Source organism: Channa argus, unplaced genomic scaffold (assembly GCF_033026475.1).
Source record: "Channa argus isolate prfri unplaced genomic scaffold, Channa argus male v1.0 Contig009, whole genome shotgun sequence".
NCBI classification, from domain to species: domain Eukaryota; kingdom Metazoa; phylum Chordata; class Actinopteri; order Anabantiformes; family Channidae; genus Channa; species Channa argus.
The window spans coordinates 980,191-1,005,299 of NW_027125228.1; the positions used below are offsets into that span (position 1 = coordinate 980,191).

The following is a 25,109-nucleotide window of genomic DNA, read 5'->3' on the forward strand; positions in this document are numbered from 1 at the left end:
AGCTGTTGATAATGTCAAATGCAGCTTACGGCCACACCGCTCTCTAAGCGCCCGATCTCGTCCGATCTCGGCAGCCAAATAGAGCCGGGCCTGGTTAGTACTTGGTAGGAAGACCGCCTGGGAATACCAGGTGCTGTAAGCTTTTTTGCTTGGGTTTACAGGCAGCACAAGCTGGTGTTACTGCCTATTTATTCATAGAAATTGTTCTATATTTTCATCAAATTTTGTTCTTTCATTGCTGTTTTGCTACTTTATTGGTTTGCCAACCATCGTGCTTCATTACTAGTAGACCATGTTACGGTCCTGGCCATATGTGTTGTTTTTTTTTTCTTGTTCTTATAGGTGCCCTGCCTGATTGGCCGGATTGGGGGGCAGTACAGGAGGCTGATTGGTCCATCCTACACTTGCTGGAGTTTTAAAAGTACGGTTCCCAACAGCTAGCGAGGCTCTTTCTGGCATCAGCACCTGTTTGCTGTTCTTGGTTTCCAAACCTTATTTAGCATTTTTGAATTGTTAGGTTTTGTGCCGTGGTTTTGTTTATAAATTGTATATTTTGTAAATAGTATTAAATCTGTAGGGGTGAACAGCCATTTTCTTTTGATTGTTTTCTCTTGTTTTCACATTAGGGAGTTAGGGTTAGTGACTGTCTTTTGGTTTGTTTATTTCTATCAGGCTAGCTAGCACTTTCTGTGGGAAATGGCTTATTTTGTTTATTATGTTGGCCTTGGTTCGCCCTGAGTTGTAGTGTCATGTTTTGTTTGACACTTTCTTTCGTTTAAAATAAATATCATTCTGTTGGAACATCTCGATTCTGGATTTTGGTTTGGGGATCGGAGAGGGAACATGCTAATTTATCTTTGTATGTTGCACCCTGACCCCCTAGACAGGGGCGTAACAGACCAGTACAGTTATAGTACTTTGTACTTTGCCACATTTATCTTCTTCTTAGCAAGTGTCATGCATTCTGCTTCTCCAGCGTTTTTAAGAGCTGTTGATGATGTCAAATGCAGCTTACGGCCACACCGCTCTCTGAGCGCCCGATCTCGTCCGATCTCGGCAGCCAAATAGGGCCGGGCCTGGTTAGTACTTGGTAGGAAGACCGCCTGGGAATACCAGGTGCTGTAAGCTTTTTTGCTTGGGTTTACGGGCAGCACAAGTTGGTGTTACTGCCTATTTATTCATAGAAATTGTTCTATATTTTCATCAAATTTTGTTCTTTCATTGCTGTTTTGCTACTTTATTGGTTTGTCAACCATCGTGCTTCATTACTAGTAGACCATGTTACGGTCCTGGCCATATGTGTTGTTTTTATTTTCTTGTTCTTATAGGTGCCCTGCCTGAATGGCCGGATTGGGGGGCAGTACAGGAAGCTGATTGGTCCATCCTACACTTCCTGGAGTTTTAAAAGTACGGTTCCCAACAGCTAGCGAGGCTCTTTCTGGCATCAGCACCTGTTTGCTGTTCTTGGTTTCCAAACCTTATTTAGCATTTTTGAATTGTTAGGTTTTGTGCAGTGGTTTTGTTCATAAATTGTATATTTTGTAAATAGTATTAAATCTGTAGGGGTGGACTGCCATTTTTCTTTTGATTGTTTTCTCTTGTTTTCACATTAGGGAGTTAGGGTTAGCGACTGTCTTTTGGTTTGTTTCTTTCTATCAGGCTAGCTAGCACTTTCTGTGGGAAATGGCTTATTTTGTTTATTATGTTGGCCTTGGTTCGCCCTGAGTTGTAGTGTCATGTTTTGTTTGACACTTTCTTTCGTTTAAAATAAATATCATTCTGTTGGAACATCTCAATCCTGGATTTTGGTTTGGGGATCGGAGAGGGAACATGCAAATTTATCTTTGTATGTTTCACCCTGACCCCCTAGACAGGGGCGTAACAGACCAGTACAGTTATAGTACTTTGTACTTTGCCACATTTATCTTCTTCTTAGCAAGTGTCATGCATTCTGCTTCTCTAGCGTTTTTAAGAGCTGTTGATGATGTCAAATGCATGTTACGGCCACACCGCTCTCTAAGCGCCCGATCTCGTCCGATCTCGGCAGCCAAATAGGGCCGGGCCTGGTTAGTACTTGGTAGGAAGACCGCCTGGGAATACCAGGTGCTGTAAGCTTTTTTGCTTGGGTTTACGGGCAGCTCAAGCTGGTGTTACTGCCTATTTATTCATAGAAATTGTTCTATATTTTCATCAAATTTTGTTCTTTCATTGCTGTTTTGCTACTTTATTGGTTTGCCAACCATCGTGCTTCATTACTAGTAGACCATGTTACGGTCCTGGCCATATGTGTTGTTTTTATTTTCTTGTTCTTATAGGTGCCCTGCCTGATTGGCCGGATTTGGGGGAAGTACAGGAAGCTGATTGGTCCATCCTACACTTCCTGGAGTTTTAAAAGTACGGTTCCCAACAGCTAGCGAGGCTCTTTCTGGCAGCAGCACCTGTTTGCTGTTCTTGGTTTCCAAATCTTATTTAGCATTTTTGAATTGTTAGGTTTTGTGCCGTGGTTTTGTTTATAAATTGTATATTTTGTAAATAGTATTAAATCTGTAGGGGTGGACTGCCATTTTCTTTTGATTGTTTTCTCTTGTTTTCACATTAGGGAGTTAGGGTTAGCGACTATCTTTTGGTTTGTTTATTTCTATCAGGCTAGCTAGCACTTTCTGTGGGAAATGGCTTATTTTGTTTATTATGTTGGCCTTGGTTCGCCCTGAGTTGTAGTGTCATGTTTTGTTTGACACTTTCTTTCGTTTAAAATAAATATCATTCTGTTGGAACATCTCAATCCTGGATTTTGGTTTGAGGATCGGAGAGGGAACATGCAAATTTATCTTTGTATGTTTCACCCTGACCCCCTAGACAGGGGCGTAACAGACCAGTACAGTTATAGTACTTTGTACTTTGCCACATTTATCTTCTTCTTAGCAAGTGTCATGCATTCTGCTTCTCTAGCGTTTTTAAGAGCTGTTGATAATGTCAAATGCAGCTTACGGCCACACCGCTCTCTAAGCGCCCGATCTCGTCCGATCTCGGCAGCCAAATAGAGCCGGGCCTGGTTAGTACTTGGTAGGAAGACCGCCTGGGAATACCAGGTGCTGTAAGCTTTTTTGCTTGGGTTTACAGGCAGCACAAGCTGGTGTTACTGCCTATTTATTCATAGAAATTGTTCTATATTTTCATCAAATTTTGTTCTTTCATTGCTGTTTTGCTACTTTATTGGTTTGCCAACCATCGTGCTTCATTACTAGTAGACCATGTTACGGTCCTGGCCATATGTGTTGTTTTTTTTTTCTTGTTCTTATAGGTGCCCTGCCTGATTGGCCGGATTGGGGGGCAGTACAGGAGGCTGATTGGTCCATCCTACACTTGCTGGAGTTTTAAAAGTACGGTTCCCAACAGCTAGCGAGGCTCTTTCTGGCATCAGCACCTGTTTGCTGTTCTTGGTTTCCAAACCTTATTTAGCATTTTTGAATTGTTAGGTTTTGTGCCGTGGTTTTGTTTATAAATTGTATATTTTGTAAATAGTATTAAATCTGTAGGGGTGAACAGCCATTTTCTTTTGATTGTTTTCTCTTGTTTTCACATTAGGGAGTTAGGGTTAGTGACTGTCTTTTGGTTTGTTTATTTCTATCAGGCTAGCTAGCACTTTCTGTGGGAAATGGCTTATTTTGTTTATTATGTTGGCCTTGGTTCGCCCTGAGTTGTAGTGTCATGTTTTGTTTGACACTTTCTTTCGTTTAAAATAAATATCATTCTGTTGGAACATCTCGATTCTGGATTTTGGTTTGGGGATCGGAGAGGGAACATGCTAATTTATCTTTGTATGTTGCACCCTGACCCCCTAGACAGGGGCGTAACAGACCAGTACAGTTATAGTACTTTGTACTTTGCCACATTTATCTTCTTCTTAGCAAGTGTCATGCATTCTGCTTCTCCAGCGTTTTTAAGAGCTGTTGATGATGTCAAATGCAGCTTACGGCCACACCGCTCTCTGAGCGCCCGATCTCGTCCGATCTCGGCAGCCAAATAGGGCCGGGCCTGGTTAGTACTTGGTAGGAAGACCGCCTGGGAATACCAGGTGCTGTAAGCTTTTTTGCTTGGGTTTACGGGCAGCACAAGTTGGTGTTACTGCCTATTTATTCATAGAAATTGTTCTATATTTTCATCAAATTTTGTTCTTTCATTGCTGTTTTGCTACTTTATTGGTTTGTCAACCATCGTGCTTCATTACTAGTAGACCATGTTACGGTCCTGGCCATATGTGTTGTTTTTATTTTCTTGTTCTTATAGGTGCCCTGCCTGAATGGCCGGATTGGGGGGCAGTACAGGAAGCTGATTGGTCCATCCTACACTTCCTGGAGTTTTAAAAGTACGGTTCCCAACAGCTAGCGAGGCTCTTTCTGGCATCAGCACCTGTTTGCTGTTCTTGGTTTCCAAACCTTATTTAGCATTTTTGAATTGTTAGGTTTTGTGCAGTGGTTTTGTTCATAAATTGTATATTTTGTAAATAGTATTAAATCTGTAGGGGTGAACTGCCATTTTCTTTGGACTGTTTTCACATTAGGGAGTTAGGGTTAGCGACTGTCTTTTGGTTTGTTTATTTCTATCAGGCTAGCTAGCACTTTCTGTGGGAAATGGCTTATTTTGTTTATTATGTTGGCCTTGGTTCGCCCTGAGTTGTAGTGTCATGTTTTGTTTGACACTTTCTTTCGTTTAAAATAAATATCATTCTGTTGGAACATCTCGATCCTGGATTTTGGTTTGGGGATCGGAGAGGGAACATGCTAATTTATCTTTGTATGTTGCACCCTGACCCCCTAGAAAGGGGCGTAACAGACCAGTACAGTTATAGTACTTTGTACTTTGCCACATTTATCTTCTTCTTAGCAAGTGTCATGCATTCTGCTTCTCCAGCGTTTTTAAGAGCTGTTGATGATATCAAATGCAGCTTACGGCCACACCGCTCTCTAAGCGCCCGATCTCGTCCGATCTCGGCAGCCAAATAGAGCCGGGCCTGGTTAGTACTTGGTAGGAAGACCGCCTGGGAATACCAGGTGCTGTAAGCTTTTTTGCTTGGGTTTACGGGCAGCACAAGCTGGTGTTACTGCCTATTTATTCATAGAAATTGTTCTATATTTTCATCAAATTTTGATCTTTCATTGCTGTTTTGCTACTTTATTGGTTTGCCAACCATCGTGCTTCATTACTAGTAGACCATGTTACGGTCCTGGCCATATGTGTTGTTTTTATTTTCTTGTTCTTATAGGTGCCCTGCCTGATTGGCTGGATTGGGGGGCAGTACAGGAAGCTGATTGGTCCATCCTACACTTCCTGGAGTTTTAAAAGTATGGTTCCCAACAGCTAGCGAGGCTCTTTCTGGCATCAGCACCTGTTTGCTGTTCTTGGTTTCCAAACCTTATTTAGCAATTTTGAATTGTTAGGTTTTGTGCCGTGGTTTTGTTTATAAATTGTATATTTTGTAAATAGTATTAAATCTGTAGGGGTGGACTGCCATTTTTCTTTTGATTGTTTTCTCTTGTTTTCACATTAGGGAGTTAGGGTTAGCGACTGTCTTTTGGTTTGTTTCTTTCTATCAGGCTAGCTAGCACTTTCTGTGGGAAATGGCTTATTTTGTTTATTATGTTGGCCTTGGTTCGCCCTGAGTTGTAGTGTCATGTTTTGTTTGACACTTTCTTTCGTTTAAAATAAATATCATTCTGTTGGAACATCTCAATCCTGGATTTTGGTTTGGGGATCGGAGAGGGAACATGCAAATTTATCTTTGTATGTTTCACCCTGACCCCCTAGACAGGGGCGTAACAGACCAGTACAGTTATAGTACTTTGTACTTTGCCACATTTATCTTCTTCTTAGCAAGTGTCATGCATTCTGCTTCTCTAGCGTTTTTAAGAGCTGTTGATGATGTCAAATGCATGTTACGGCCACACCGCTCTCTAAGCGCCCGATCTCGTCCGATCTCGGCAGCCAAATAGGGCCGGGCCTGGTTAGTACTTGGTAGGAAGACCGCCTGGGAATACCAGGTGCTGTAAGCTTTTTTGCTTGGGTTTACGGGCAGCTCAAGCTGGTGTTACTGCCTATTTATTCATAGAAATTGTTCTATATTTTCATCAAATTTTGTTCTTTCATTGCTGTTTTGCTACTTTATTGGTTTGCCAACCATCGTGCTTCATTACTAGTAGACCATGTTACGGTCCTGGCCATATGTGTTGTTTTTATTTTCTTGTTCTTATAGGTGCCCTGCCTGATTGGCCGGATTTGGGGGAAGTACAGGAAGCTGATTGGTCCATCCTACACTTCCTGGAGTTTTAAAAGTACGGTTCCCAACAGCTAGCGAGGCTCTTTCTGGCAGCAGCACCTGTTTGCTGTTCTTGGTTTCCAAATCTTATTTAGCATTTTTGAATTGTTAGGTTTTGTGCCGTGGTTTTGTTTATAAATTGTATATTTTGTAAATAGTATTAAATCTGTAGGGGTGGACTGCCATTTTCTTTTGATTGTTTTCTCTTGTTTTCACATTAGGGAGTTAGGGTTAGCGACTATCTTTTGGTTTGTTTATTTCTATCAGGCTAGCTAGCACTTTCTGTGGGAAATGGCTTATTTTGTTTATTATGTTGGCCTTGGTTCGCCCTGAGTTGTAGTGTCATGTTTTGTTTGACACTTTCTTTCGTTTAAAATAAATATCATTCTGTTGGAACATCTCAATCCTGGATTTTGGTTTGAGGATCGGAGAGGGAACATGCAAATTTATCTTTGTATGTTTCACCCTGACCCCCTAGACAGGGGCGTAACAGACCAGTACAGTTATAGTACTTTGTACTTTGCCACATTTATCTTCTTCTTAGCAAGTGTCATGCATTCTGCTTCTCTAGCGTTTTTAAGAGCTGTTGATAATGTCAAATGCAGCTTACGGCCACACCGCTCTCTAAGCGCCCGATCTCGTCCGATCTCGGCAGCCAAATAGAGCCGGGCCTGGTTAGTACTTGGTAGGAAGACCGCCTGGGAATACCAGGTGCTGTAAGCTTTTTTGCTTGGGTTTACAGGCAGCACAAGCTGGTGTTACTGCCTATTTATTCATAGAAATTGTTCTATATTTTCATCAAATTTTGTTCTTTCATTGCTGTTTTGCTACTTTATTGGTTTGCCAACCATCGTGCTTCATTACTAGTAGACCATGTTACGGTCCTGGCCATATGTGTTGTTTTTTTTTTCTTGTTCTTATAGGTGCCCTGCCTGATTGGCCGGATTGGGGGGCAGTACAGGAGGCTGATTGGTCCATCCTACACTTGCTGGAGTTTTAAAAGTACGGTTCCCAACAGCTAGCGAGGCTCTTTCTGGCATCAGCACCTGTTTGCTGTTCTTGGTTTCCAAACCTTATTTAGCATTTTTGAATTGTTAGGTTTTGTGCCGTGGTTTTGTTTATAAATTGTATATTTTGTAAATAGTATTAAATCTGTAGGGGTGAACAGCCATTTTCTTTTGATTGTTTTCTCTTGTTTTCACATTAGGGAGTTAGGGTTAGTGACTGTCTTTTGGTTTGTTTATTTCTATCAGGCTAGCTAGCACTTTCTGTGGGAAATGGCTTATTTTGTTTATTATGTTGGCCTTGGTTCGCCCTGAGTTGTAGTGTCATGTTTTGTTTGACACTTTCTTTCGTTTAAAATAAATATCATTCTGTTGGAACATCTCAATCCTGGATTTTGGTTTGAGGATCGGAGAGGGAACATGCAAATTTATCTTTGTATGTTTCACCCTGACCCCCTAGACAGGGGCGTAACAGACCAGTACAGTTATAGTACTTTGTACTTTGCCACATTTATCTTCTTCTTAGCAAGTGTCATGCATTCTGCTTCTCTAGCGTTTTTAAGAGCTGTTGATAATGTCAAATGCAGCTTACGGCCACACCGCTCTCTAAGCGCCCGATCTCGTCCGATCTCGGCAGCCAAATAGAGCCGGGCCTGGTTAGTACTTGGTAGGAAGACCGCCTGGGAATACCAGGTGCTGTAAGCTTTTTTGCTTGGGTTTACAGGCAGCACAAGCTGGTGTTACTGCCTATTTATTCATAGAAATTGTTCTATATTTTCATCAAATTTTGTTCTTTCATTGCTGTTTTGCTACTTTATTGGTTTGCCAACCATCGTGCTTCATTACTAGTAGACCATGTTACGGTCCTGGCCATATGTGTTGTTTTTATTTTCTTGTTCTTATAGGTGCCCTGCCTGATTGGCCGGATTGGGGGGCAGTACAGGAAGCTGATTGGTCCATCCTACACTTCCTGGAGTTTTAAAAGTACGGTTCCCAACAGCTAGCGAGGCTCTTTCTGGCATCAGCACCTGTTTGCTGTTCTTGGTTTCCAAACCTTATTTAGCATTTTTGAATTGTTAGGTTTTGTGCCGTGGTTTTGTTTATAAATTGTATATTTTGTAAATAGTATTAAATCTGTAGGGGTGAACTGCCATTTTCTTTGGACTGTTTTCACATTAGGGAGTTAGGGTTAGCGACTGTCTTTTGGTTTGTTTATTTCTATCAGGCTAGCTAGCACTTTCTGTGGGAAATGGCTTATTTTGTTTATTATGTTGGCCTTGGTTTGCCCTGAGTTGTAGTGTCATGTTTTGTTTGACACTTTCTTTCGTTTAAAATAAATATCATTCTGTTGGAACATCTCGATCCTGGATTTTGGTTTGGGGATCGGAGAGGGAACATGCTAATTTATCTTTGTATGTTGCACCCTCACCCCCTAGAAAGGGGCGTAACAGACCAGTACAGTTATAGTACTTTGTACTTTGACACATTTATCTTGTTCTTAGCAAGTGTCATGCATTCTGCTTCTCCAGCGTTTTTAAGAGCTGTTGATGAAATCAAATGCAGCTTACGGCCACACCGCTCTCTAAGCGCCCGATCTCGTCCGATCTCGGCAGCCAAATAGGGCCGGGCCTGGTTAGTACTTGGTAGGAAGACCGCCTGGGAATACCAGGTGCTGTAAGCTTTTTTGCTTGGGTTTACGGGCAGCTCAAGCTGGTGTTACTGCCTATTTATTCATAGAAATTGTTCTATATTTTCATCAAATTTTGTTCTTTCATTGCTGTTTTGCTACTTTATTGGTTTGTCAACCATCGTGCTTCATTACTAGTAGACCATGTTACGGTCCTGGCCATATGTGTTGTTTTTATTTTGTTGTTCTTATAGGTGCCCTGCCTGATTGGCCGGATTTGGGGGAAGTACAGGATGCTGATTGGTCCATCCTACACTTCCTGGAGTTTTAAAAGTACGGTTCCCAACAGCTAGCGAGGCTCTTTCTGGCAGCAGCACCTGTTTGCTGTTCTTGGTTTCCAAATCTTATTTAGCATTTTTGAATTGTTAGGTTTTGTGCCGTGGTTTTGTTTATAAATTGTATATTTTGTAAATAGTATTAAATCTGTAGGGGTGAACTGCCATTTTCTTTGGACTGTTTTCACATTAGGGAGTTAGGGTTAGCGACTATCTTTTGGTTTGTTTATTTCTATCAGGCTAGCTAGCACTTTCTGTGGGAAATGGCTTATTTTGTTTATTATGTTGGCCTTGGTTCGCCCTGAGTTGTAGTGTCATGTTTTGTTTGACACTTTCTTTCGTTTAAAATAAATATCATTCTGTTGGAACATCTCGATCCTGGATTTTGGTTTGGGGATCGGAGAGGGAACATGCTAATTTATCTTTGTATGTTGCACCCTGACCCCCTAGAAAGGGGCGTAACAGACCAGTACAGTTATAGTAGATTGTACTTTGCCACATTTATCTTCTTCTTAGCAAGTGTCATGCATTCTGCTTCTCCAGCGTTTTTAAGAGCTGTTGATGATATCAAATGCAGCTTACGGCCACACCGCTCTCTAAGCGCCCGATCTCGTCCGATCTCGGCAGCCAAAGAGAGCCGGGCCTGGTTAGTACTTGGTAGGAAGACCGCCTGGGAATACCAGGTGCTGTAAGCTTTTTTGCTTGGGTTTACGGGCAGCACAAGCTGGTGTTACTGCCTATTTATTCATAGAAATTGTTCTATATTTTCATCAAATTTTGTTCTTTCATTGCTGTTTTGCTACTTTATTGGTTTGTCAACCATCGTGCTTCATTACTAGTAGACCATGTTACGGTCCTGGCCATATGTGTTGTTTTTATTTTCTTGTTCTTATAGGTGCCCTGCCTGATTGGCCGGATTGGGGGGCAGTACAGGAAGCTGATTGGTCCATCCTACACTTCCTGGAGTTTTAAATGTACGGTTCCCAACAGCTAGCGAGGCTCTTTCTGGCAGCAGCACCTGTTTGCTGTTCTTGGTTTCCAAATCTTATTTAGCATTTTTGAATTGTTAGGTTTTGTGCCGTGGTTTTGTTTATAAATTGTATATTTTGTAAATAGTATTAAATCTGTAGGGGTGGACTGCCATTTTCTTTGGACTGTTTTCACATTAGGGAGTTAGGGTTAGCGACTGTCTTTTGGTTTGTTTCTTTCTATCAGGCTAGCTAGCACTTTCTGTGGGAAATGGCTTATTTTGTTTATTATGTTGGCCTTGGTTCGCCCTGAGTTGTAGTGTCATGTTTTGTTTGACACTTTCTTTCGTTTAAAATAAATATCATTCTGTTGGAACATCTCGATCCTGGATTTTGGTTTGGGGATCGGAGAGGGAACATGCTAATTTATCTTTGTATGTTGCACCCTGACCCCCTAGAAAGGGGCGTAACAGACCAGTACAGTTATAGTACTTTGTACTTTGCCACATTTATCTTCTTCTTAGCAAGTGTCATGCATTCTGCTTCTCTAGCGTTTTTAAGAGCTGTTGATGATGTCAAATGCATGTTACGGCCACACCGCTCTCTAAGCGCCCGATCTCGTCCGATCTCGGCAGCCAAATAGGGCCGGGCCTGGTTAGTACTTGGTAGGAAGACCGCCTGGGAATACCAGGTGCTGTAAGCTTTTTTGCTTGGGTTTACGGGCAGCTCAAGCTGGTGTTACTGCCTATTTATTCATAGAAATTGTTCTATATTTTCATCAAATTTTGTTCTTTCATTGCTGTTTTGCTACTTTATTGGTTTGTCAACCATCGTGCTTCATTACTAGTAGACCATGTTACGGTCCTGGCCATATGTGTTGTTTTTATTTTCTTGTTCTTATAGGTGCCCTGCCTGATTGGCCGGATTTGGGGGAAGTACAGGAAGCTGATTGGTCCATCCTACACTTCCTGGAGTTTTAAAAGTACGGTTCCCAACAGCTAGCGAGGCTCTTTCTGGCAGCAGCACCTGTTTGCTGTTCTTGGTTTCCAAATCTTATTTAGCATTTTTGAATTGTTAGGTTTTGTGCCGTGGTTTTGTTTATAAATTGTATATTTTGTAAATAGTATTAAATCTGTAGGGGTGGACTGCCATTTTCTTTTGATTGTTTTCTCTTGTTTTCACATTAGGGAGTTAGGGTTAGCGACTATCTTTTGGTTTGTTTATTTCTATCAGGCTAGCTAGCACTTTCTGTGGGAAATGGCTTATTTTGTTTATTATGTTGGCCTTGGTTCGCCCTGAGTTGTAGTGTCATGTTTTGTTTGACATTTTCTTTCGTTTAAAATAAATATCATTCTGTTGGAACATCTCAATCCTAGATTTTGGTTTGAGGATCGGAGAGGGAACATGCAAATTTATCTTTGTATGTTTCACCCTGACCCCCTAGACAGGGGCGTAACAGACCAGTACAGTTATAGTACTTTGTACTTTGCCACATTTATCTTCTTCTTAGCAAGTGTCATGCATTCTGCTTCTCTAGCGTTTTTAAGAGCTGTTGATAATGTCAAATGCAGCTTACGGCCACACCGCTCTCTAAGCGCCCGATCTCGTCCGATCTCGGCAGCCAAATAGAGCCGGGCCTGGTTAGTACTTGGTAGGAAGACCGCCTGGGAATACCAGGTGCTGTAAGCTTTTTTGCTTGGGTTTACGGGCAGCTCAAGCTGGTGTTACTGCCTATTTATTCATAGAAATTGTTCTATATTTTCATCAAATTTTGTTCTTTCATTGCTGTTTTGCTACTTTATTAGTTTGTCAACCATCGTGCTTCATTACTAGTAGACCATGTTACGGTCCTGGCCATATGTGTTGTTTTTATTTTCTTGTTCTTATAGGTGCCCTGCCTGATTGGCCGGATTTGGGGAAAGTACAGGAAGCTGATTGGTCCATCCTACACTTCCTGGAGTTTTAAAAGTACGGTTCCCAACAGCTAGCGAGGCTCTTTCTGGCAGCAGCACCTGTTTGCTGTTCTTGGTTTCCAAACCTTATTTAGCATTTTTGAATTGTTAGGTTTTGTGCCGTGGTTTTGTTTATAAATTGTATATTTTGTAAATAGTATTAAATCTGTAGGGGTGGACTGCCATTTTTCTTTTGATTGTTTTCTCTTGTTTTCGCATTAGGGAGTTAGGGTTAGCGACTGTCTTTTGGTTTGTTTCTTTCTATCAGGCTAGCTAGCACTTTCTGTGGGAAATGGCTTATTTTGTTTATTATGTTGGCCTTGGTTCGCCCTGAGTTGTAGTGTCATGTTTTGTTTGACACTTTCTTTCGTTTAAAATAAATATCATTCTGTTGGAACATCTCAATCCTGGATTTTGGTTTGGGGATCGGAGAGGGAACATGCAAATTTATCTTTGTATGTTTCACCCTGACCCCCTAGACAGGGGCGTAACAGACCAGTACAGTTATAGTACTTTGTACTTTGCCACATTTATCTTCTTCTTAGCAAGTGTCATGCATTCTGCTTCTCTAGCGTTTTTAAGAGCTGTTGATGATATCAAATGCATGTTACGGCCACACCGCTCTCTAAGCGCCCGATCTCGTCCGATCTCGGCAGCCAAATAGGGCCGGGCCTGGTTAGTACTTGGTAGGAAGACCGCCTGGGAATACCAGGTGCTGTAAGCTTTTTTGCTTGGGTTTACGGGCAGCTCAAGCTGGTGTTACTGCCTATTTATTCATAGAAATTGTTCTATATTTTCATCAAATTTTGTTCTTTCATTGCTGTTTTGCTACTTTATTAGTTTGTCAACCATCGTGCTTCATTACTAGTAAACCATGTTACGGTCCTGGCCATATGTGTTGTTTTTATTTTCTTGTTGTTATAGGTGCCGTGCCTGATTGGCCGGATTTGGGGGAAGTACAGGAAGCTGATTGGTCCATCCTACACTTCCTGGAGTTTTAAATGTACGGTTCCCAACAGCTAGTGAGGCTCTTTCTGGCAGCAGCACCTGTTTGCTGTTCTTGGTTTCCAAATCTTATTTAGCATTTTTGAATTGTTAGGTTTTGTGCCGTGGTTTTGTTTATAAATTGTATATTTTGTAAATAGTATTAAATCTGTAGGGGTGGACTGCCATTTTCTTTTGATTGTTTTCTCTTGTTTTCACATTAGGGAGTTAGGGTTAGCGACTATCTTTTGGTTTGTTTATTTCTATCAGGCTAGCTAGCACTTTCTGTGGGAAATGGCTTATTTTGTTTATTATGTTGGCCTTGGTTCGCCCTGAGTTGTAGTGTCATGTTTTGTTTGACACTTTCTTTCGTTTAAAATAAATATCATTCTGTTGGAACATCTCAATCCTGGATTTTGGTTTGAGGATCGGAGAGGGAACATGCAAATTTATCTTTGTATGTTTCACCCTGACCCCCTAGACAGGGGCTTAACAGACCAGTACAGTTATAGTACTTTGTACTTTGCCACATTTATCTTCTTCTTAGCAAGTGTCATGCATTCTGCTTCTCTAGCGTTTTTAAGAGCTGTTGATAATGTCAAATGCAGCTTACGGCCACACCGCTCTCTAAGCGCCCGATCTCGTCCGATCTCGGCAGCCAAATAGAGCCGGGCCTGGTTAGTACTTGGTAGGAAGACCGCCTGGGAATACCAGGTGCTGTAAGCTTTTTTGCTTGGGTTTACGGGCAGCTCAAGCTGGTGTTACTGCCTATTTATTCATAGAAATTGTTCTATATTTTCATCAAATTTTGTTCTTTCATTGCTGTTTTGCTACTTTATTGGTTTGTCAACCATCGTGCTTCATTACTAGTAGACCATGTTACGGTCCTGGCCATATGTGTTGTTTTTATTTTCTTGTTCTTATAGGTGCCCTGCCTGATTGGCCGGATTTGGGGGAAGTACAGGAAGCTGATTGGTCCATCCTACACTTCCTGGAGTTTTAAAAGTACGGTTCCCAACAGCTAGCGAGGCTCTTTCTGGCAGCAGCACCTGTTTGCTGTTCTTAGTTTCCAAATCTTATTTAGCATTTTTGAATTGTTAGGTTTTGTGCCGTGGTTTTGTTTATAAATTGTATATTTTGTAAATAGTATTAAATCTGTAGGGGTGGACTGCCATTTTTCTTTTGATTGTTTTCTCTTGTTTTCACATTATAGGGAGTTAGGGTTAGCGACTATCTTTTGGTTTGTTTATTTCTATCAGGCTAGCTAGCACTTTCTGTGGGAAATGGCTTATTTTGTTTATTATGTTGGCCTTGGTTCGCCCTGAGTTGTAGTGTCATGTTTTGTTTGACACTTTCTTTCGTTTAAAATAAATATCATTCTGTTGGAACATCTCGATTCTGGATTTTGGTTTGGGGATCGGAGAGGGAACATGCTAATTTATCTATGTATGTTGCACCCTGACCCCCTAGACAGGGGCGTAACAGACCAGTACAGTTATAGTACTTTGTACTTTGCCACATTTATCTTCTTCTTAGCAAGTGTCATGCATTCTGCTTCTCCAGCGTTTTTAAGAGCTGTTGATGATGTCAAATGCAGCTTCCGGCCACACCGCTCTCTGAGCGCCCGATCTCGTCCGATCTCGGCAGCCAAATACGGCCGGGCCTGGTTAGTACTTGGTAGGAAGACCGCCTGGGAATACCAGGTGCTGTAAGCTTTTTTGCTTGGGTTTACGGGCAGCACAAGCTGGTGTTACTGCCTATTTATTCATAGAAATTGTTCTATATTTTCAACAAATTTTGTTCTTTCATTGCTGTTTTGCTACTTTATTGGTTTGTCAACCATCGTGCTTCATTACTAGTAGACCATGTTACGGTCCTGGCCATATGTGTTGTTTTTATTTTCTTGTTCTTATAGGTGCCCTGCCTGATTGGCCGGATTTGGGGGAAGTACAGGAAGCTGATTGGTCAATCCTACACTTCCTGGAGTTTTAAAAGTACGGTTCCCAACAGCTAGCGAGGCTCTTTCTGGCAGCAGCACCTGTTTGCTGTTCTTGGTTTCCAAACCTTATTTAGCATTTTTGAATTGTTAGGTTTTGTGCCGTGATTTTGTTTATAAATTGTATATTTTGTAAATAGTATTAAATCTGTAGGGGTGGACTGCCATTTTTCTTTTGATTGTTTTCTCTTGTTTTCGCATTAGGGAGTTAGGGTTAGCGACTGTCTTTTGGTTTGTTTCTTTCTATCAGGCTAGCTAGCACTTTCTGTGGGAAATGGCTTATTTTGTTTATTATGTTGGCCTTGGTTCGCCCTGAGTTGTAGTGTCATGTTTTGTTTGACACTTTCTTTCGTTTAAAATAAATATCATTCTGTTGGAACATCTCGATCCTGGATTTTGGTTTGGGGATCGGAGAGGGAACATGCAAATTTATCTTTGTATGTTTCACCCTGACCCCCTAGACAGGGGCGTAACAGACCAGTACAGTTATAGTACTTTGTACTTTGCCACATTTATCTTCTTCTTAGCAAGTGTCATGCATTCTGCTTCTCCAGCGTTTTTAAGAGCTGTTGATGATATCAAATGCAGCTTACGGCCACACCGCTCTCTAAGCGCCCGATCTCGTCCGATCTCGGCAGCCAAATAGAGCCGGGCCTGGTTAGTACTTGGTAGGAAGACCGCCTGGGAATACCAGGTGCTGTAAGCTTTTTTGCTTGGGTTTACGGGCAGCACAAGCTGGTGTTACTGCCTATTTATTCATAGAAATTGTTCTATATTTTCATCAAATTTTGTTCTTTCATTGCTGTTTTGCTACTTTATTGGTTTGCCAACCATCGTGCTTCATTACTAGTAGACCATGTTACGGTCCTGGCCATATGTGTTGTTTTTATTTTCTTGTTCTTATAGGTGCCCTGCCTGATTGGCTGGATTGGGGGGCAGTACAGGAAGCTGATTGGTCCATCCTACACTTCCTGGAGTTTTAAAAGTATGGTTCCCAACAGCTAGCGAGGCTCTTTCTGGCATCAGCACCTGTTTGCTGTTCTTGGTTTCCAAACCTTATTTAGCATTTTTGAATTGTTAGGTTTTGTGCCGTGGTTTTGTTTATAAATTGTATATTTTGTAAATAGTATTAAATCTGTAGGGGTGGACTGCCATTTTTCTTTTGATTGTTTTCTCTTGTTTTCACATTAGGGAGTTAGGGTTAGCGACTGTCTTTTGGTTTGTTTATTTCTATCAGGCTAGCTAGCACTTTCTGTGGGAAATGGCTTATTTTGTTTATTATGTTGGCCTTGGTTCGCCCTGAGTTGTAGTGTCATGTTTTGTTTGACACTTTCTTTCGTTTAAAATAAATATCATTCTGTTGGAACATCTCAATCCTGGATTTTGGTTTGGGGATCGGAGAGGGAACATGCAAATTTATCTTTGTATGTTTCACCCTGACCCCCTAGACAGGGGCGTAACAGACCAGTACAGTTATAGTACTTTGTACTTTGCCACATTTATCTTCTTCTTAGCAAGTGTCATGCATTCTGCTTCTCTAGCGTTTTTAAGAGCTGTTGATGATGTCAAATGCATGTTACGGCCACACCGCTCTCTAAGCGCCCGATCTCGTCCGATCTCGGCAGCCAAATAGGGCCGGGCCTGGTTAGTACTTGGTAGGAAGACCGCCTGGGAATACCAGGTGCTGTAAGCTTTTTTGCTTGGGTTTACGGGCAGCTCAAGCTGGTGTTACTGCCTATTTATTCATAGAAATTGTTCTATATTTTCATCAAATTTTGTTCTTTCATTGCTGTTTTGCTACTTTATTGGTTTGTCAACCATCGTGCTTCATTACTAGTAGACCATGTTACGGTCCTGGCCATATGTGTTGTTTTTATTTTCTTGTTCTTATAGGTGCCCTGCCTGATTGGCCGGATTTGGGGGAAGTACAGGAAGCTGATTGGTCCATCCTACACTTCCTGGAGTTTTAAAAGTACGGTTCCCAACAGCTAGCGAGGCTCTTTCTGGCAGCAGCACCTGTTTGCTGTTCTTGGTTTCCAAATCTTATTTAGCAGTTTTGAATTGTTAGGTTTTGTGCCGTGGTTTTGTTTATAAATTGTATATTTTGTAAATAGTATTAAATCTGTAGGGGTGGACTGCCATTTTCTTTTGATTGTTTTCTCTTGTTTTCACATTAGGGAGTTAGGGTTAGCGACTATCTTTTGGTTTGTTTATTTCTATCAGGCTAGCTAGCACTTTCTGTGGGAAATGGCTTATTTTGTTTATTATGTTGGCCTTGGTTCGCCCTGAGTTGTAGTGTCATGTTTTGTTTGACACTTTCTTTCGTTTAAAATAAATATCATTCTGTTGGAACATCTCAATCCTGGATTTTGGTTTGAGGATCGGAGAGGGAACATGCAAATTTATCTTTGTATGTTTCACCCTGACCCCCTAGACAGGGGCGTAACAGACCAGTACAGTTATAGTACTTTGTACTTTGCCACATTTATCTTCTTCTTAGCAAGTGTCATGCATTCTGCTTCTCCAGCGTTTTTAAGAGCTGTTGATGATGTCAAATGCAGCTTACGGCCACACCGCTCTCTGAGCGCCCGATCTCGTCCGATCTCAGCAGCCAAATAGGGCCGGGCCTGGTTAGTACTTGGTAGGAAGACCGCCTGGGAATACCAGGTGCTGTAAGCTTTTTTGCTTGGGTTTACGGGCAGCACAAGCTGGTGTTACTGCCTATTTATTCATAGAAATTGTTCTATATTTTCATCAAATTTTGTTCTTTCATTGCTGTTTTGCTACTTTATTGGTTTGTCAACCATCGTGCTTCATTACTAGTAGACCATGTTACGGTCCTGGCCATATGTGTTGTTTTTATTTTATTGTTCTTATAGGTGCCCTGCCTGATTGGCCGGATTTGGGGGAAGTACAGGAAGCTGATTGGTCCATCCTACACTTCCTGGAGTTTTAAAAGTACGGTTCCCAACAGCTAGCGAGGCTCTTTCTGGCAGCAGCACCTGTTTGCTGTTCTTGGTTTCCAAACCTTATTTAGCATTTTTGAATTGTTAGGTTTGTGCCGTGGTTTTGTTTGTAAATTGTATATTTTGTAAATAGTATTAAATCTGTAGGGGTGGACTGCCATTTTTCTTTTGATTGTTTTCTCTTGTTTTCGCATTAGGGAGTTAGGGTTAGCGACTGTCTTTTGGTTTGTTTCTTTCTATCAGGCTAGCTAGCACTTTCTGTGGGAAATGGCTTATTTTGTTTATTATGTTGGCCTTGGTTCGCCCTGAGTTGTAGTGTCATGTTTTGTTTGACACTTTCTTTCGTTTAAAATAAATATCATTCTGTTGGAACATCTCAATCCTGGATTTTGGTTTGGGGATCGGAGAGGGAACATGCAAATTTATCTTTGTATGTTTCACCCTGACCCCCTAGACAGGGGCGTAACAGACCAGTACAGTTATAGTACTTTGTACTTTGCCACATTTATCTTCTTCTTAGCAAGTGTCATGCATTCTGCTTCTCTAGCGTTTTTAAGAGCTGTTGATGATATCAAATGCATGTTACGGCCACACCGCTCTCTAAGCGCCCGATTTCGTCCGATCTCGGCAGCCAAATAGGGCCGGGCCTGGTTAGTATTTGGTAGGAAGACCGCCTGGGAATACCAGGTGCTGTAAGCTTTTTTGCTTGGGTTTACGGGCAGCTCAAGCTGGTGTTACTGCCTATTTATTCATAGAAATTGTTCTATATTTTCATCAAATTTTGTTCTTTCATTGCTGTTTTGCTACTTTATTGGTTTGTCAACCATCGTGCTTCATTACTAGTAGACCATGTTACGGTCCTGGCCATATGTGTTGTTTTTATTTTCTTGTTCTTATAGGTGCCGTGCCTGATTGGCCGGATTTGGGGGAAGTACAGGAAGCTGATTGGTCCATCCTACACTTCCTGGAGTTTTAAATGTACGGTTCCCAACAGCTAGCGAGGCTCTTTCTGGCAGCAGCACCTGTTTGCTGTTCTTGGTTTCCAAATCTTATTTAGCATTTTTGAATTGTTAGGTTTTGTGCCGTGGTTTTGTTTATAAATTGTATATTTTGTAAATAGTATTAAATCTGTAGGGGTGGACTGCCATTTTCTTTTGATTGTTTTCTCTTGTTTTCACATTAGGGAGTTAGGGTTAGCGACTATCTTTTGGTTTGTTTATTTCTATCAGGCTAGCTAGCACTTTCTGTGGGAAATGGCTTATTTTGTTTATTATGTTGGCCTTGGTTCGCCCTGAGTTGTAGTGTCATGTTTTGTTTGACACTTTCTTTCGTTTAAAATAAATATCATTCTGTTGGAACATCTCAATCCTGGATTTTGGTTTGGGGATCGGAGAGGGAACATGCAAATTTATCTTTGTATGTTTGACCCTGACCCCCTAGACAGGGGCGTAACAGACCAGTACAGTTATAGTACTTTGTACTTTGCCAAATTTATCTTCTTCTTAGCAAGTGTCATGCATTCTGCTTCTCTAGCGTTTTTAAGAGCTGTTGATGATGTCAAATGCATGTTACGGCCACACCGCTCTCTAAGCGCCCGATCTCGTCCGATCTCGGCAGCCAAATAGGGCCGGGCCTGGTTAGTACTTGGTAGGAAGACCGCCTGGGAATACCAGGTGCTGTAAGCTTTTTTGCTTGGGTTTACGGGCAGCTCAAGCTGGTGTTACTGCCTATTTATTCATAGAAATTGTTCTATATTTTCATCAAATTTTGTTCTTTCATTGCTGTTTTGCTACTTTATTGGTTTGTCAACCATCGTGCTTCATTACTAGTAGACCATGTTACGGTCCTGGCCATATGTGTTGTTTTTATTTTCTTGTTCTTATAGGTGCCCTGCCTGATTGGCCGGATTTGGGGGAAGTACAGGAAGCTGATTGGTCCATCCTACACTTCCTGGAGTTTTAAAAGTACGGTTCCCAACAGCTAGCGAGGCTCTTTCTGGCAGCAGCACCTGTTTGCTGTTCTTGGTTTCCAAATCTTATTTAGCATTTTTGAATTGTTAGGTTTTGTGCCGTGGTTTTGTTTATAAATTGTATATTTTGTAAATAGTATTAAATCTGTAGGGGTGGACTGCCATTTTCTTTTGATTGTTTTCTCTTGTTTTCACATTAGGGAGTTAGGGTTAGCGACTATCTTTTGGTTTGTTTATTTCTATCAGGCTAGCTAGCACTTTCTGTGGGAAATGGCTTATTTTGTTTATTATGTTGGCCTTGGTTCGCCCTGAGTTGTAGTGTCATGTTTTGTTTGACACTTTCTTTCGTTTAAAATAAATATCATTCTGTTGGAACATCTCGATTCTGGATTTTGGTTTGGGGATCGGAGAGGGAACATGCTAATTTATCTTTGTATGTTGCACCCTGACCCCCTAGACAGGGGCGTAACAGACCAGTACAGTTATAGTACTTTGTACTTTGCCACATTTATCTTCTTCTTAGCAAGTGTCATGCATTCTGCTTCTCCAGCGTTTTTAAGAGCTGTTGATGATGTCAAATGCAACTTACGGCCACACCGCTCTCTGAGCGCCCGATCTCGTCCGATCTCAGCAGCCAAATAGGGCCGGGCCTGGTTAGTACTTGGTAGGAAGACCGCCTGGGAATACCAGGTGCTGTAAGCTTTTTTGCTTGGGTTTACGGGCAGCACAAGCTGGTGTTACTGCCTATTTATTCATAGAAATTGTTCTATATTTTCATCAAATTTTGTTCTTTCATTGCTGTTTTGCTACTTTATTGGTTTGTCAACCATCGTGCTTCATTACTAGTAGACCATGTTACGGTCCTGGCCATATGTGTTGTTTTTATTTTCTTGTTCTTATAGGTGCCCTGCCTGATTGGCCGGATTTGGGGGAAGTACAGGAAGCTGATTGGTCCATCCTACACTTCCTGGAGTTTTAAAAGTACGGTTCCCAACAGCTAGCGAGGCTCTTTCTGGCAGCAGCACCTGTTTGCTGTTCTTGGTTTCCAAACCTTATTTAGCATTTTTGAATTGTTAGGTTTTGTGCCGTGGTTTTGTTTATAAATTGTATATTTTGTAAATAGTATTAAATCTGTAGGGGTGGACTGCCATTTTTCTTTTGATTGTTTTCTCTTGTTTTCGCATTAGGGAGTTAGGGTTTGCGACTGTCTTTTGGTTTGTTTCTTTCTATCAGGCTAGCTAGCACTTTCTGTGGGAAATGGCTTATTTTGTTTATTATGTTGGCCTTGGTTCGCCCTGAGTTGTAGTGTCATGTTTTGTTTGACACTTTCTTTCGTTTAAAATAAATATCATTCTGTTGGAACATCTCGATCCTGGATTTTGGTTTGGGGATCGGAGAGGGAACATGCTAATTTATCTTTGTATGTTGCACCCTGACCCCCTAGAAAGGGGCGTAACAGACCAGTACAGTTATAGTACTTTGTACTTTGACACATTTATCTTCTTCTTAGCAAGTGTCATGCATTCTGCTTCTCCAGCGTTTTTAAGAGCTGTTGATGATATCAAATGCATGTTACGACCACACCGCTCTCTAAGCGCCCGATCTCGTCCGATCTCGGCAGCCAAATAGGGCCGGGCCTGGTCAGTACTTGGTAGGAAGACCGCCTGGGAATACCAGGTGCTGTAAGCTTTTTTGCTTGGGTTTACGGGCAGCACAAGCTGGTGTTACTGCCTATTTATTCATAGAAATTGTTCTATATTTTCATCAAATTTTGTTCTTTCATTGCTGTTTTGCTACTTTATTGGTTTGTCAACCATCGTGCTTCATTACTAGTAGACCATGTTACGGTCCTGGCCATATGTGTTGTTTTTATTTTCTTGTTCTTATAGGTGCCGTGCCTGATTGGCCGGATTTGGGGGAAGTACAGGAAGCTGATTGGTCCATCCTACACTTCCTGGAGTTTTAAATGTACGGTTCCCAACAGCTAGCGAGGCTCTTTCTGGCAGCAGCACCTGTTTGCTGTTCTTGGTTTCCAAATCTTATTTATCATTTTTGAATTGTTAGGTTTTGTGCCGTGGTTTTGTTTATAAATTGTATATTTTGTAAATAGTATTAAATCTGTAGGGGTGGACTGCCATTTTCTTTTGATTGTTTTCTCTTGTTTTCACATTAGGGAGTTAGGGTTAGCGACTATCTTTTGGTTTGTTTATTTCTATCAGGCTAGCTAGCACTTTCTGTGGGAAATGGCTTATTTTGTTTATTATGTTGGCCTTGGTTCGCCCTGAGTTGTAGTGTCATGTTTTGTTTGACACTTTCTTTCGTTTAAAATAAATATCATTCTGTTGGAACATCTCAATCCTGGATTTTGGTTTGGGGATCGGAGAGGGAACATGCAAATTTATCTTTGTATGTTTCACCCTGACCCCCTAGACAGGGGCGTAACAGACCAGTACAGTTATAGTACTTTGTACTTTGCCACATTTATCTTCTTCTTAGCAAGTGTCATGCATTCTGCTTCTCTAGCGTTTTTAAGAGCTGTTGATGATATCAAATGCATGTTACGGCCACACCGCTCTCTAAGCGCCCGATCTCGTCCGATCTCGGCAGCCAAATACGGCCGGGCCTGGTTAGTACTTGGTAGGAAGACCGCCTGGGAATACCAGGTGCTGTAAGCTTTTTTGCTTGGGTTTACGGGCAGCACAAGCTGGTGTTACTGCCTATTTATTCATAGAAATTGTTCTATATTTTCATCAAATTTTGTTCTTTCATTGCTGTTTTCTACTTTATTGGTTTGCCAACCATCGTGCTTCATTACTAGTAGACCATGTTACGGTCCTGGCCATATGTGTTGTTTTTATTTTCTTGTTCTTATAGGTGCCCTGCCTGATTGGCCGGATTTGGGGGAAGTACAGGAAGCTGATTGGTCCATCCTACACTTCCTGGAGTTTTAAAAGTACGGTTCCCAACAGCTAGCGAGGCTCTTTCTGGCAGCAGCACCTGTTTGCTGTTCTTGGTTTCCAAACCTTATTTAGCATTTTTGAATTGTTAGGTTTTGTGCCGTGGTTTTGTTTATAAATTGTATATTTTGTAAATAGTATTAAATCTGTAGGGGTGGACTGCCATTTTTCTTTTGATTGTTTTCTCTTGTTTTCGCATTAGGGAGTTAGGGTTAGCGACTGTCTTTTGGTTTGTTTCTTTCTATCAGGCTAGCTAGCACTTTCTGTGGGAAATGGCTTATTTTGTTTATTATGTTGGCCTTGGTTCGCCCTGAGTTGTAGTGTCATGTTTTGTTTGACACTTTCTTTCGTTTAAAATAAATATCATTCTGTTGGAACATCTCAATCCTGGATTTTGGTTTGAGGATCGGAGAGGGAACATGCAAATTTATCTTTGTATGTTTCACCCTGACCCCCTAGACAGGGGCGTAACAGACCAGTACAGTTATAGTACTTTGTACTTTGCCACATTTATCTTCTTCTTAGCAAGTGTCATGCATTCTGCTTCTCTAGCGTTTTTAAGAGCTGTTGATGATATCAAATGCATGTTACGGCCACACCGCTCTCTAAGCGCCCGATCTCGTCCGATCTCGGCAGCCAAATAGGGCCGGGCCTGGTTAGTACTTGGTAGGAAGACCGCCTGGGAATACCAGGTGCTGTAAGCTTTTTTGCTTGGGTTTACGGGCAGCTCAAGCTGGTGTTACTGCCTATTTATTCATAGAAATTGTTCTATATTTTCATCAAATTTTGTTCTTTCATTGCTGTTTTGCTACTTTATTGGTTTGTCAACCATCGTGCTTCATTACTAGTAGACCATGTTACGGTCCTGGCCATATGTGTTGTTTTTATTTTCTTGTTCTTATAGGTGCCATGCCTGATTGGCCGGATTTGGGGGAAGTACAGGAAGCTGATTGGTCCATCCTACACTTCCTGGAGTTTTAAATGTACGGTTCCCAACAGCTAGCGAGGCTCTTTCTGGCAGCAGCACCTGTTTGCTGTTCTTGGTTTCCAAATCTTATTTAGCATTTTTGAATTGTTAGGTTTTGTGCCGTGGTTTTGTTTATAAATTGTATATTTTGTAAATAGTATTAAATCTGTAGGGGTGAACTGCCATTATCTTTGGACTGTTTTCACATTAGGGAGTTAGGGTTAGCGACTGTCTTTTGGTTTGTTTATTTCTATCAGGCTAGCTAGCACTTTCTGTGGGAAATGGCTTATTTTGTTTATTATGTTGGCCTTGGTTCGCCCTGAGTTGTAGTGTCATGTTTTGTTTGACACTTTCTTTCGTTTAAAATAAATATCATTCTGTTGGAACATCTCGATCCTGGATTTTGGTTTGGGGATCGGAGAGGGAACATGCTAATTTATCTTTGTATGTTGCACCCTGACCCCCTAGAAAGGGGCGTAACAGACCAGTACAGTTATAGTACTTTGTACTTTGACACATTTATCTTCTTCTTAGCAAGTGTCATGCATTCTGCTTCTCCAGCGTTTTTAAGAGCTGTTGATGATATCAAATGCATGTTACGACCACACCGCTCTCTAAGCGCCCGATCTCGTCCGATCTCGGCAGCCAAATAGGGCCGGGCCTGGTCAGTACTTGGTAGGAAGACCGCCTGGGAATACCAGGTGCTGTAAGCTTTTTTGCTTGGGTTTACGGGCAGCACAAGCTGGTGTTACTGCCTATTTATTCATAGAAATTGTTCTATATTTTCATCAAATTTTGTTCTTTCATTGCTGTTTTGCTACTTTATTGGTTTGTCAACCATCGTGCTTCATTACTAGTAGACCATGTTACGGTCCTGGCCATATGTGTTGTTTTTATTTTCTTGTTCTTATAGGTGCCGTGCCTGATTGGCCGGATTTGGGGGAAGTACAGGAAGCTGATTGGTCCATCCTACACTTCCTGGAGTTTTAAATGTACGGTTCCCAACAGCTAGCGAGGCTCTTTCTGGCAGCAGCACCTGTTTGCTGTTCTTGGTTTCCAAATCTTATTTAT

At 41.4% G+C, this 25,109-nt stretch overlaps 1 non-coding gene and 25 pseudogenes across 1 annotated transcript; all 26 read left to right on the plus strand.

Moving 5' to 3' along the window:
- Positions 1-23: 23 nt before the first annotated feature.
- Positions 24-142, plus strand: LOC137111160 (5S ribosomal RNA; annotated as a pseudogene).
- An 867-nt stretch (positions 143-1,009) lies between these two features.
- LOC137110187 (5S ribosomal RNA) lies at positions 1,010-1,128 on the plus strand (annotated as a pseudogene).
- Positions 1,129-1,996: 868 nt separating this feature from the next.
- Positions 1,997-2,115, plus strand: LOC137110490 (5S ribosomal RNA; annotated as a pseudogene).
- Positions 2,116-2,982: 867 nt separating this feature from the next.
- LOC137111161 (5S ribosomal RNA) lies at positions 2,983-3,101 on the plus strand (annotated as a pseudogene).
- An 867-nt stretch (positions 3,102-3,968) lies between these two features.
- LOC137110188 (5S ribosomal RNA) lies at positions 3,969-4,087 on the plus strand (annotated as a pseudogene).
- An 857-nt stretch (positions 4,088-4,944) lies between these two features.
- Positions 4,945-5,063, plus strand: LOC137111162 (5S ribosomal RNA; annotated as a pseudogene).
- Positions 5,064-5,931: 868 nt separating this feature from the next.
- Positions 5,932-6,050, plus strand: LOC137110491 (5S ribosomal RNA; annotated as a pseudogene).
- An 867-nt stretch (positions 6,051-6,917) lies between these two features.
- On the plus strand, positions 6,918-7,036 carry LOC137111163 (5S ribosomal RNA; annotated as a pseudogene).
- Positions 7,037-7,903: 867 nt separating this feature from the next.
- LOC137111164 (5S ribosomal RNA) lies at positions 7,904-8,022 on the plus strand (annotated as a pseudogene).
- An 857-nt stretch (positions 8,023-8,879) lies between these two features.
- On the plus strand, positions 8,880-8,998 carry LOC137111393 (5S ribosomal RNA; annotated as a pseudogene).
- Positions 8,999-9,855: 857 nt separating this feature from the next.
- On the plus strand, positions 9,856-9,974 carry LOC137110990 (5S ribosomal RNA). Its single transcript, XR_010912313.1, has one exon. It is a non-coding gene; the product is annotated as a 5S ribosomal RNA (ribosomal RNA).
- Positions 9,975-10,831: 857 nt separating this feature from the next.
- LOC137110492 (5S ribosomal RNA) lies at positions 10,832-10,950 on the plus strand (annotated as a pseudogene).
- An 867-nt stretch (positions 10,951-11,817) lies between these two features.
- Positions 11,818-11,936, plus strand: LOC137111165 (5S ribosomal RNA; annotated as a pseudogene).
- An 868-nt stretch (positions 11,937-12,804) lies between these two features.
- Positions 12,805-12,923, plus strand: LOC137110494 (5S ribosomal RNA; annotated as a pseudogene).
- Positions 12,924-13,790: 867 nt separating this feature from the next.
- LOC137111166 (5S ribosomal RNA) lies at positions 13,791-13,909 on the plus strand (annotated as a pseudogene).
- Positions 13,910-14,779: 870 nt separating this feature from the next.
- Positions 14,780-14,898, plus strand: LOC137110816 (5S ribosomal RNA; annotated as a pseudogene).
- Positions 14,899-15,766: 868 nt separating this feature from the next.
- Positions 15,767-15,885, plus strand: LOC137111167 (5S ribosomal RNA; annotated as a pseudogene).
- Positions 15,886-16,753: 868 nt separating this feature from the next.
- On the plus strand, positions 16,754-16,872 carry LOC137110495 (5S ribosomal RNA; annotated as a pseudogene).
- An 867-nt stretch (positions 16,873-17,739) lies between these two features.
- Positions 17,740-17,858, plus strand: LOC137110607 (5S ribosomal RNA; annotated as a pseudogene).
- Positions 17,859-18,725: 867 nt separating this feature from the next.
- LOC137110925 (5S ribosomal RNA) lies at positions 18,726-18,844 on the plus strand (annotated as a pseudogene).
- Positions 18,845-19,711: 867 nt separating this feature from the next.
- Positions 19,712-19,830, plus strand: LOC137110496 (5S ribosomal RNA; annotated as a pseudogene).
- Positions 19,831-20,697: 867 nt separating this feature from the next.
- LOC137110791 (5S ribosomal RNA) lies at positions 20,698-20,816 on the plus strand (annotated as a pseudogene).
- Positions 20,817-21,684: 868 nt separating this feature from the next.
- LOC137110841 (5S ribosomal RNA) lies at positions 21,685-21,803 on the plus strand (annotated as a pseudogene).
- An 867-nt stretch (positions 21,804-22,670) lies between these two features.
- LOC137110795 (5S ribosomal RNA) lies at positions 22,671-22,789 on the plus strand (annotated as a pseudogene).
- Positions 22,790-23,656: 867 nt separating this feature from the next.
- LOC137110497 (5S ribosomal RNA) lies at positions 23,657-23,775 on the plus strand (annotated as a pseudogene).
- Positions 23,776-24,632: 857 nt separating this feature from the next.
- Positions 24,633-24,751, plus strand: LOC137110842 (5S ribosomal RNA; annotated as a pseudogene).
- The last annotated feature ends 358 nt before the right edge of the window (positions 24,752-25,109 follow it).